The sequence below is a fragment of the Ochotona curzoniae genome, unplaced genomic scaffold (assembly GCF_017591425.1).
Source record: "Ochotona curzoniae isolate NIBS_2020 unplaced genomic scaffold, NIBS_Ocur_1.0 contig_3190, whole genome shotgun sequence".
In the NCBI taxonomy this organism is placed as follows: Eukaryota; Metazoa; Chordata; class Mammalia; order Lagomorpha; family Ochotonidae; genus Ochotona; species Ochotona curzoniae.
Window position 1 is genome coordinate 5,959,385 of NW_024465751.1, and position 11,920 is coordinate 5,971,304.

Below are 11,920 nucleotides of genomic sequence, written 5' to 3' on the forward strand. Positions count from 1 at the left end.
CCTCTCTTTCACAGCCTCTCTCCCAGGGTTTCCAGCGGGACTTTCCACACAGGGACTCCTCCTTGTCCTACTTCCCTTTACACAATGGAAAAAGCCAGGCATCCAATAAGAGGGTCATTGGTCCTTCATCCTCAGCTACACTCACTACAACACATCTCAGAAACACTTGGGTCAACCCACTCTAGCCTGGATTCACCTCCAGCTAAAACCCTTCCATAGCTCCCCATGCCCCTCTGAGGGCTTGTAGGAATCCCTCCAGTGCTGTGCACCAAGAACTCATCCTCTCCCTCTCCCCACTGTTCCAGCCAGGGCCAACACCTCCCCTTGACTGTTACAGCTGAGCCTCCAACTTGTGCACAGTCCAGCTCACTACCCACCCAGCAGAAAGGTCCCTCCCAGCCCTAATACCACCCACCAGCCTTCAATATTAAGAACTTCCAGGACTGGGCCCTTGCCCACCTACAACCCAAAATACCCTTTCTGCTTCAGCCCCTCTCTGTGCCTTGACACTCAGAACAGTCTACTTCTGCCCTGTCTCAGGCAAAATTTCCTTAGAGAAAACTCAAAAAGCTAGAATTCACAACTACAAGCACTTGTTGTATGTGCTCCCAATTGTTCACTTTCTTTGTGTGTATTTTTGGTTTTTTTTTTAAAGATTGATTTATTTTTATTATAAAGTCAGATATAAAGAGAGGAGGAGAGACAGAGAGGAAGATCTTCCATCCGATGATTCACTCCCCAAGTGACCGCAGTGGCCGGTGCTGTGCTGATCCAAAGCCAGGAGGCAGGACTTCCTCCAGGTCTCCCACACAGGTGCAGGGTCCAAGGCCTTGGGCCGTCCTTGACTGTTTTCCCAGGCCACAAGCAGGGAGCTGGATGGGAAGTGGAGCTGCAGGGATCAGAACTGGCGCCGACATGGTGTCCCAGCACGTTCAAGGCGAGGACCTTAGTCACTAGGCCACTGTGCTTGACCCTTGTATGTATTTTTGAGATGTGTAAGTGATTTATTGTGTAGGTGTCTATGTTCATCTTTTAAAGGCTATGAAAGCAAGGGTAGGTGCTTGGCCCAGCAGTTGAGACACCACTTGGGATACCAGTGTTCCATCGGGAAGTACCGGGGTTCAAATTTTGGCTCTGCTTCCAACACCAGTCTCCTACCAAAGTTCACTCTGCCCAGCAAAGGGACTACAGATAGCATTTCAAAACAGCTAGAAGAAAAACTTTGTATGCTTTTGCCACAAAAACGTGACAAGTGTCCGAGGAAAGACAGGCTCACTCTGATTTGAAAATTACATAAGGTACAGTGTATCAAAACATCACAGAACACAACATAACCATGGTGAGGTTATATGTCAAAAGTTTTATGTTTTGTGTCAAAAGTATTTTTAGTGTTTTTAAGCATTAGGAGGAAATGTTTGGAGCAGGGGTGAAGGCACTACTTGGGAAGCCTGCTTCCCAGCCTGGAGGCATACCTGTGTTCTCTTCCTGGCTCTGCTTCTGATGCCAGGGGCCAAGGATGCTACACATCCTGGGAGGTAGCCAAGGTGGCCCTAGTAATGCAGTGCCTACTGCCCACGTGCGAGACCCAGACTGAGCTCCAGGTTTATGGTTTCAGCCTGGTCTGGTTCAAATAGTAGAGGCATTTGGAGAGTAAGTCAGGTCTCTCTGTCTTTGCCTTAAACAAATAAACAAACAAATAAATAACAACAACATCAATTCAAGTCAAAATGGACTTGGACTGTCACCACTAGCCCTAGTTCTCCCCCAGTCTCTTGAGAGTGAGCCTGATACGAATGCTGTTAGCCCTGGGATCAGTTGTTCACATCTGTCTCCAAAGACCTGTAAGAAATATAAAGCACAGGTTGGCAAGTCTCAAATTGACCCCCAGCAGGGAGGCATATGTGTTTTCAATTTTACCACATGCTCACCTTCAGCAGACCCTGTACCACCAGCCATGCCAACACTTGAGTCAGACACCCTATTTCTGGCATGTTCTAAAACACCAAACTCATGTTTCATGAAAACAACCTGAATACCCTTCAACTTGAAGAGATAGAATAGTGATGTATCCATGCCCCTGGATTCAATACCTTCCAATAAAAGCCAGAGAATCACAGACCCAGGTGGCAGCATAGAAGACTCTTAAATGCACACAACAAGTAAGCAGAAAGGGAAAAACTATAGACTTTTAATCCATGCAAAGTGGCACACTGCAAAGAAAACTTAATAAGGTTAGCAAACATATTTGTGGTTGTCAGAAACTGGGGGTGAGGGAGAAGAGTGACCACAAAAAGAGAGGTGAGAATTTTAGGATGTGATGGAAATATTCCCCACACTAAGTATGATATTTATTCAACCATATTACACAACTGTATGTATTTGCCAAAACACCTAATATTGTACCGTACAAAGGTTAGTTTTAGGAGCCAGCATGTGGCATGCATAAACACTTGCTTATGAAGCTGGCATCTCATATCGAAGTGCGGATTTGAGTTCTGACTGTTTCACTTCCCATCTAGGTTCCTGCTGATATGCCTGAGAATGACCCAAATGCTTGAGTCCTTGCCACCTACAGGGAGATCCAGACAGAGCTCCTGGTTCCTGGCTTGCTCTCTTTCTCTCTCTAGCACTCTACCTTTCAAGAATATAAAAATAAATAAAATAAAAGCAACCACTTAGAAGACAAAGCATCAATAGAAACATAAAACAGGATCTGTATTGACTGCTTTCACATCAAGAAATGACAGTTACATATTTTTAAGCTAATTAATATTTTTCTTTCATTTGCAATATGGATCATTTAAATCTCCCTAGCCTTAGTTCCACCAGAGCAGGTCTGGCTTGTCCAAATCAGAGATCTTCCTTGTCCTGAATTTCACATTCCACGTGCCTCCGCTATCTTTCAAAATTTAAACATGGAGAGTGGTTCCTTGGGCAGAATCCTTGGAAAGGGTCCAGTTTGCAGGATCCACCTGAAATTGCTTCTGCTTGATCATGAAGATGTCAGTATTTTAACCACAGCTGCCTGACCTACCATTCCCACACCAGAAGCCACCTCAATGGTCCCAAGGATTTCACACTTACATGACCAACCCACTGCGCACTGACTGGCTCATCAGTCAGGTACATGCAGAGACTAGGGACCCCTGCATCCTTCTCCCTACCTGGGTGGGATTTTCACATTTTCCAGACACATCACACTTGCCTTCCCTCTCTCCTATCAACAGCAATGTGCATCTCCACCCTGGAAGCATCTTGAAAACAAGGACAGTTTCTCACTCACTGTAGAATTCCCTGTACCTGGAATTCACTTATTCAATCCACAGAAGGCCCCCACTGCTCCAGAGCAGTGCTGTCCAATGGAGACAGATCTGGAGACCTCATTTTAGATGTTTAAAAAATAGCTACAGTAAAGAGAATAGAAATAGGTAAGATTAATTTTAATAGTGTATTGCATTAAACCCAACATACTGGTCCATTCTCTACCAACTAGAAAGGATGCCAGTGCGGAGGATGGTAATAACCAAGAAGGTCAAGGCTTGGTGAAAGCTCAGAGGTGGGGCCTGTTAGGGAAATGGCTGTGATTTCACTTTGTGGGAGCTTCATCTCTTTGAAGGTTACATCTGTGTAAATTTGTGGTGGCTGAACCAAGAAAGAAGGCATAAGCAAATTTGTATAGAAATTGATCCCATGATGGATTTTTTAAAGATTGATTTATTTTTATTGCAAAGTCAGATATACAGAGAAGAAGAGAGACAGAGGGGAAGATCTTTCATCCACTGATTCATGCCCCAAGTGAGCACAACGGCCGGAGCTGTGCTGATCCAAAGCCAGGAGCCAGGAGCTTCTTCCAGGTCTCTCACATGGGTGCAGGGTCCCAAGGCTTTGGGCCGTCCTCAACTGTTTTCCCAGGCCACAAGCAGGGAGCTAGATGGGAAGCAGGGCTGCTGGGATCAGAACTAGTGCCCATATGGGATCCTGTTGCATTCAAGGTGAGGACTTTAGCCGCTAGACCACTGTGCCAGGCCCCCATGATGGATTTCTAGGAGATGGAGAAGGCTGGTGTTTTTCAGAGTGCGAAGTGATCTGAGGATTTTCGTAGAAAATCCTATGAAAATAGGATTTTTTTTTTCATAGGAGTTTGTCATCAACCCATGTTCCTGAACCACAAAATATGAAAAAATTTCTCTTGATAGATAAAATACTCTGCACACGAAAGAGAAAGCCACTGTTTCCGAACTACTTTCATTTCAATTTATAGCCAATATTGAAGAAATGATCAGTGAAATGCCGTACATTGCTTATTTTGCAGGCTAAGCCTTTGAAATACAGGATCAATTTAACATACACAGCATAGGTCACTGTCATTTCAAGTGCTCAACAGCCACATAGGGGGCAGGGTCCAGCTACTTTGGTCCATATACTACAGTTTCAGATTCTGGAAATGCAGCAATGGACATCCAATAAGTCTATTAGAGTGGCCATATCCACCGCTCCCAGCCTAGCCCAGGCACCTGCATCGCCCGCTTGCATGTTGGTTCAGGACTCTGGCTTTGGAAGCTGATGGAGCATGCGGAGTGAGCATTTCAGAAGCCCCATTAGATGGAATCACCTCTCTGCCTTCTCCCCGAGGCTGCTCTCCTCTCTTTCTCTTGCTGCTCCTCCATCACACAGGCCCACACCTATTCTAGGCCTATGTGCAGTTTCTTCCTGGGCCTGAAACTCTGGCCTCCAGATCAGCACGTTTCCCTCCTTCAGGACAGCTCCGACATGCCCTCTACGTGCATCCAGACACTACGCACACTGCTTTCCTGGCTCCCCTGAGACCCATGACTCTCAAGTACACCCCTGGGGTCTCCTGTTCTATGTGCACTGGTCCTTCTGTGTCAATTTGGTGATGCCATAAGCTCCACTTGGATACACATCTGGGTTCCCAGGCCAGAGCAGTGCTGGGCACAACGAACACTGCTAGGTGAGGGTCTGGTAGCCATGGGCCTTACAGACCCTGTGATTTTGTGGGAGAAGACTGATGAAAGGGTACATCAGGAAGATCAAATCCTATGCAGAAACATTAAACTCAGGAGGGAAAATAGGAGAAAGGCAGGCTGCCGGTCATGAGGGAGCCACCAAAGGATAGTAAGAACAATGCTAAACCTAGGACCAGCCAATCACATGGTAGCTGCCACATGGAAGGCTCAGTGCTCAGTGCCCATCATCACTCACAGCATCACCAGGCCTACACAGTGTTGGCGTTGCCGTCACTTCTTGCCTGCACTGCCTCTGCCGGAACCCCTTCTCACTGGGGACCATCGTGTCGACACTGGGTGGACACTAAAAGGCAGGGAGTCACCGGAAGCCAGGGAGTTTTGTCTCTCTGCTCCCGACTTGATCTCCAGAGGTTGGAATACTGCGTGGTGAAGCAGAACTGCTCAGTGAATGGATACATGATTCGACCAGTCTCAGAATAGCCAAGGTTAAGAGCCAGTCACATAGACAAGGAAAGTCCTGAAGACACAAAGCAGAAGCATGCCTTCCGGTGTCTGCACCATGCACCATGTCTGCCAGGGAGACAGCTCACCCACCCAGCAGGACTTTCACTGATGCCAGCCTGCCCTGACAGCACCTCACAGCTGACCTGCCCGTGCATGCCTTCCTATCAGCCAGGACTTCTCTTCAGTGGTAGCAAAGAACTGCAGTGAAGTCGTGGGCATCTGACACTCTGTGTAATCAGCATGCTAACTTTGCACATTAAAATGCATTCAAAAACCACTAGTTCATGCAGTGACAAGTGACAAACCCCAGCCATTGGCCTCGTACATTGACTCAGTTGGCTAAATCCTCCAGTGCACGTGCTGGCATCCCATATAGGCACCAGTTTTTGTCCCAGCTGCTCCACTTCCACAGCTTCCTGCTTGTGGCCTGGAAAAGCAGTTGAGGACAGCCCAAACCTTTGGGACCCAGAACTTGTGTGGGAGACCCAGAAGAGGCTCCTGGTTCTTGGCTTCAGATCAGCTCAACTCCAGCCAATGTGGCCATTTAGACAGTGAATCAACAAATAGATCTTTCTTTCTTTCTCTTTCTCTCTCTTCCTTCCATCCTTCCTTCCTTTGAATCCGCCTTCCCAAGGAAAATAAATAATAAATACCCAGTCATTGTAACAGCATCACCAGTGACCTTGTCCTGCGAGCTCACTCTGAGTGCAGGCCCTCTGCAAACACCTCTATTCACCACCTGTTTCCTCCTCACAGGAACCTAGGAGGCTGGATCTTTATCAAACCCATTTCATAAACAAAAAAGCTGAGCATCAGAGAGATAAAAGAGTTTGTCCAAAAGTATCTGCAGTCTACACTGCCCGGCTGCCCTGGGTATCTGCAGGTGTCTCTAACTGCTGCCTCGTTTCCTCAGGCAAGTTCCCCATATCCCACCTGTCAAACTGTTTCACATCTCAAAATGCAGTAACTGCACCAACCAGGACTGCTGGTTGCACCCAAACAAGGCAGCATGTGACAGCCACCGGATGCCTCCAGCACCAGGCTTAAGCACCAGAGGTCCTTGTTCTCAGCAAGTTCACAGTCAATAGTGGAAAAGAGGCAGGTAGACAAAAATGGCACCCTGAATCCAGCCCCTTCCCCCTGAAACAACAGGGAGAAGAAGAAAAAAAAAGAGAGAGAGAGACAAGCAAAGATTTGGCCATTTAAGAATAAAAGAGGTTCTCAGATTTTATGATCTGACAACGGTTTTCTTTCAGATGCCAGCTGGAGAAGACCCACCACAGAGTGATTCAAAGTTCTCTACAGGCTCTATATACAGTCAGGTGGGAACCCGATGCAGACCCCTTTGGGAGGCCTAGGGGACAAGTTCTACCTCCCAGCACGAGACCCTCCCAGAGATTCAGGCCACAAAGTCAAGCAGGACACCTTGAGATAGTCTTTTGTCAGTGGTCACAGATTCTGTGCCACACCAGGGGCTGCTGACTCCTTATCTGAGGCCTTCCCAGACCCCCTTTCCAGACCTCTGTGCCAGAACGCTCCCAGCACTGTAGCCCAACCAATGACTGCTCAGCCGTTCTACCTCTACTTGCACCATCACAGTGCACAACACTGACAGGTACAAACAAGTAGCACTGACGTGCAAGATATTCAGCTTTCTGCTTGCACCCGAGGTGGGTGGCATGGCAGGACACACTCAGTCCTCCTCTTCAAGGGCCACAAGTGCCATCCACACAATCGTTTTCACTGTCCTCTGACTTCTATAGTGGGCTCCGGGAGGCAGGAGGCCTGGCTCAAAGCCTGGAGACTCTGCAGCTCCCCCATGGTTACCAGGGCAACAACTTAAACCACCAAGATGTTGCCAAATCATGATAATAATAATCCTGTCATACAGGCCTCTTGCGAGACTAAATGAGGTGACATGCAGAGAAAGCATTTAGAACTGAGCCTAGTACACCAAGAACCCCACCAGGACTGCCCATCATACTCTTACGTGTCTTGGGTTGTGGGTAATTTAAATGTGAAGAAAATTTCTGCCTTATTATATGAAGACATTTCAAAAATGTTCTTGAAATATTGCTTAAAAAAATTTTTTTTGGTACAAAAATGCAAATTCTGAAGCCGGTGTTGTAGTATAGCAGGAAGAATTGCCATGCGGATCTCTGGCACCCCATATGGGCTCTGGTTCAGGTCTCAGCTGCTCCACTTCTGATCCAGCTCCCTGCTAACGGCCTGGGGAAAGCAGCAGAAGATGCCCCACATGCTTGGGTCCCTGCACCTATGTGGGAGACTGGGATGAAGCTCCCGGTATGGCCTGCCCCAGTCCCAGCTGTTGGCAGCTATCATGGAAGTAAACTGGCAGGTGCAGGATCTCTCTATTGCTCTTTCTCTCCCTCTCCCTCTCACATGAAAATAAAGAAATCAATCTTTAAGGAAAAAAAATCAAATCCATTCATTGGAAGGCTCTTCAAAAGTACTTAAAATTTGCATCATATGAAAAAGCTTACATGGATTCCAAAATTTTTGCCACCAAAATTAACTTACATTTTATTTTGCCTTGAGATTTATTTAGTTGATTATTTATTTATTTGAAAGGCAAGGTGACAGAGAGGGAGACAAACAGGAAACCCTTCCATGCGTTGATTCACTCTCCAAACAGCTGCAATGGCCACGTCTGGGCCAAGCTGAAAGCCAGAAGCAGAACTCCACTTGGGTCTCCCATCTTCCGGCTTCCACGGTTCACTAGCAAAGAGCTGAATCAGAAACAGAATTACTGGCTTTCGAAGCCCCTGTTCCGCTATGTGACAACAGCAGCACAAGTGACAGCAGAACCCACTGGATAACAATGCCCAGCCCTCTACTGATATTTTAATTTCTTTTTCCAAGAGCTTTCTAAAATGGCCTCTTAGAACTTTGATGTAGTACAATATATTACTGCTATGTTGGTATTATTAGCCATTGTTATTATTAGTTATTAACGTATGAGATTGCTTGGACAAAGGAGGCTCCCACTGCAGGCTTCCTTCCGGCACCGTGCTGCTGTCAGGCCTCGCATCCCTGGGCCTGCTAGGGAAGATCTAACAGCTCATCAGCAGTCAGCTTTATTCCAGAGGATCGTTCTAAGCCCCGCACGTACAGCAGATGCACTCAAGGAGATCCCACCGTCTTTGGGAGATCACTACCTGGCACTGGGGGAGGCAGGGAGGGTGCCATGACTACAACCGACCATTAAAACGAATAGTAAAAAAAACCTCAGTGTGCAGAGGACCCATCTACAGTCTAGCGCACACAGCGACATGCAGGCATGAACTAGCAGGCCTTCAGCTGCCTCTGCAAGAGCATGAATCTGAGGGGTGGGGGCGGAGCACTGCAGTGCAATGTGCTAAGCCACTGCTTGGGCTGCCTGCATCTCATATCGGAACGCCAGCTGGGTCCTCATCACTCTGCTTCCCACCAGCTTCCGGCTAATGCACAGCCTGGGAAACAACTGGCCCAAGAACTTGGGTCCCGGCCACCACCATGGGAGATCTTGATGGAGTTCCTGGCTCCTGCCTCTGGCCTGACCCAGTTCCAGCTATTGCGGCCATTTGAGGAGTAAATCAGCAAACGGAAGCCTTTCTCTCTCTCTCTCTTTGCTTTTCAAATAAATAAACATTCAGAGAACAAAAACAGAGCACAGACCACCAAAGTTCCAAGAGCCGCAGCTCCCATAGAAAGAGGCCGAGCACACGCTGGGCCCCTCAGACAGAGAAGAGGGAAGGGCACCTTGTTCGCCAGGCGATGCCTTAGCTATGCTGCCAGGGAAAAGCGGTCCTCTTCAGCAGGAGGTTCTGGCCTGGCAACAGGCTCTGGAGTCCGGCAATCTGCCTGACCACCGAAGTGGGAGAAAAAAAAAAAACCCTCAAGAAGATTCGGGCATTGATCTGACATGGACAGCGAGTGAACACCAAGCTTGCAGATCAGCAGTCACAAAACATAGTAGGGACCAGATAGTCCAAAACCCAGAGGAAAATTCTTTCCCAGCTCAGCAAAGTTCCAGGCTGCCGGAAATAGACAACATGGGGCTGGCGGGGTGTAAGACAGGAGAAAAGGAAAATTAGCCCAAAAAAGAAACTGACTGCCACTTCTCATGATAAGCTGGCTCATGCAAAATGCTGCACTCTAGTTAGGTAAAGCCACAAGATGAAAAACGCCACCCTTCAGCAGCAAGAAGAGCACAGCCTTATCAACAGTTGCCTCTGGGAGTTCCAGGACATAGCAGCCCTATGCCCCTTCCCACCCTACTCCCCTTTCCATCCCCAAACCCATAAGCAAGATTCCAGTGTAGCCTCAGAGCCCAAGCCAGGTCCTCACCTCCAGGATGCAGCTCGAATACTGGAGCCTAGCATGTCCCCAGTCAGGATGGTCCTGCTGCTCTCAGAAGGGTTTCCTCCTACTAAATCCTTGAGGATGGGGAAATTCCACACAGAGGGTACCAAGGATCCATGCCGCCCCCTTCTCTGCCAGTCCCAGCTTGAGAACAGACCTAAGACCACGAGACTGCGTCCGGAGAACAAGCCTCAACTTGTCACTGCTTATATGCAAAATGGGTCAGCAACATCCTATAACAGCCCAGCCACAAGCTCCACCCACTCATGTACCCCATACACAACGTGTTGTTCATGATTTTTTTTTCCAGCAACCAAACAGCTCAGGGAATAGGAATGACAAAAGGGAGAGGCTGGGGAGGGCGACAGCCAGCAAGAAGGGGCTGTTAGCCCCTGCAAAACACGACCCCCAGATCTTACCCTCCCGTCTACGCCCTGTTGAGGGATCCCCTCTCTTCTCTAATGTTCTGGACCGGTTTGAAGTCAGGAGCTCACCACGAGGGAATAGTCCATGCCTGCAGACTATCAGGAAAATTTGAGATGGAAGCCACAGCTTCACGGCTGCGCTTCCCGAAAGTCTATACCCAGACCACAAACACTGGCATTAACCCCAGCACAAGAACCAAGGGGAAGGCAAACCAAAATCTAGCACCCCGTCATCCAAAAGGAACCAGCACCAGGAGGGTGCAGGGCACCCAGCACAGCCAGAAACACAAGGCATAAAAGGAGAAAGTTTGCAAACACAGACTTACTGAGTTAATCGAAAATCACCTTGACCTAGTCCTGGGAACAGGCGGAGAGGGGTGAGGGCGAGGGGATGAGTGGAGGGGGTAGGGCAAGAGGGAGAAGGAAGGCCAAGGATGGACGGCTTCAGAGACCTCCGGCTTCACAAAAGGGGCCTCCAAGCCGCATCTGCGGCCCCTGTTCTGTACTGACTGGAGAGGGGTCTCATTTTGGAGATTAGGTAACAGGCTTTTGATCAAGTGCATAAATCCAAAATTGCCTCTAGGCGCGGGCCGTTCGGTGCCACCCTCGTCCCCTCCAGCCCTCCCAGACGCTTCGATTCGCTGCCAGCCTGGAGCGTGATGATGGGCAGGGCTCGTTAACACGCACCACAGAATCGGAAAGACCCTCTGCGCGCTCCGACGACCTACGGTGCATCTCTGCCCGCAAGGCCGATGCTCTCGAGTTTCCAGAAAAGCAGAGGACAGAACTGGAACTTACTGGAAGGTGGCTCCAGCCGTGTCTACGGGTCACCCAGGCGCCCACATCCTTTCCGCGTGGAAACCCACTCGCTGGTGCCGGGAGAGCCCTGACCCGCGGCTGCTAGCGGCTCCCCGATGCTCCTCCTCGTCCCGGCCGCCCCGAGCCCGGCTGGCCCGCGGGCCCATGTGCTCGGCCGCCGCACGCGCTCTGCCCGGCGAGCGCGGGGCTGGCGGGTGGCCCGTGACGTCACGGCGGCTCGCGCTCCGGGCCGCGGGGGAGGGCGAGCGCGCGCCGCCCGGTCCGCCGCGTGCGTCCTTGGGCCCCGCGCGCCCGCCTGGCTGCGGCCGCTGGGCGCGCCCCTCTGCCAGCTTGCCCGGCAGCGCGGGGCACAGAGCCGGGAGGGCAGCTCTGGGACGGACGCGGGGAGGACCCCGATGGTGCGGGGGAGGGCGCGCTCCACGCGGGGCTTGGGTCGGGGTAGAGGCACCGTGCCAGCGGTATTCCCGCGGCGTTGCTCGCTCCCATGTGCTCCATGCTTTCCTCAGTTGTGTATGCCTGTTCCAGTAGCCAGGGTCTTTGAAGCATGGACTCTTTCCAGTTTCCAGATGGGGAAAGCCAGTTCAGTGAATGGAAGGACCCAGAATCTCTGGAACCGGTGGAGTTCCTGCAGCAGACCCCCAGCTGAGCTCCAGTGATCTGAGCGCCTGCTTGGGTACCACGCAGCATCCGCAAGCCTGGGAGGGACAGATGCATCTATCCACGGTTTGGCCTTCTCCCGCTGTCCCAGGGGTTGGGCTGCAAAAGAGCGCAGGGGCATCACCTCTCCGAGCTGCAACCCCAACGCGAGTCGGATCTGAG

At 49.9% G+C, this 11,920-nt stretch overlaps 1 long non-coding RNA gene across 1 annotated transcript in view; it reads right to left on the minus strand.

Annotated features, from left to right (window-relative positions):
* Positions 1 to 10,991, minus strand: part of LOC121155862 — a 273,089-nt gene extending 262,098 nt beyond the window's left edge. The window contains exon 1 of the long non-coding RNA XR_005883760.1: positions 9,843 to 10,991. This is a non-coding gene — a long non-coding RNA (uncharacterized LOC121155862). The remainder of the gene's footprint in view (positions 1 to 9,842) is intronic.
* Positions 10,992 to 11,920: the final 929 nt, after the last annotated feature.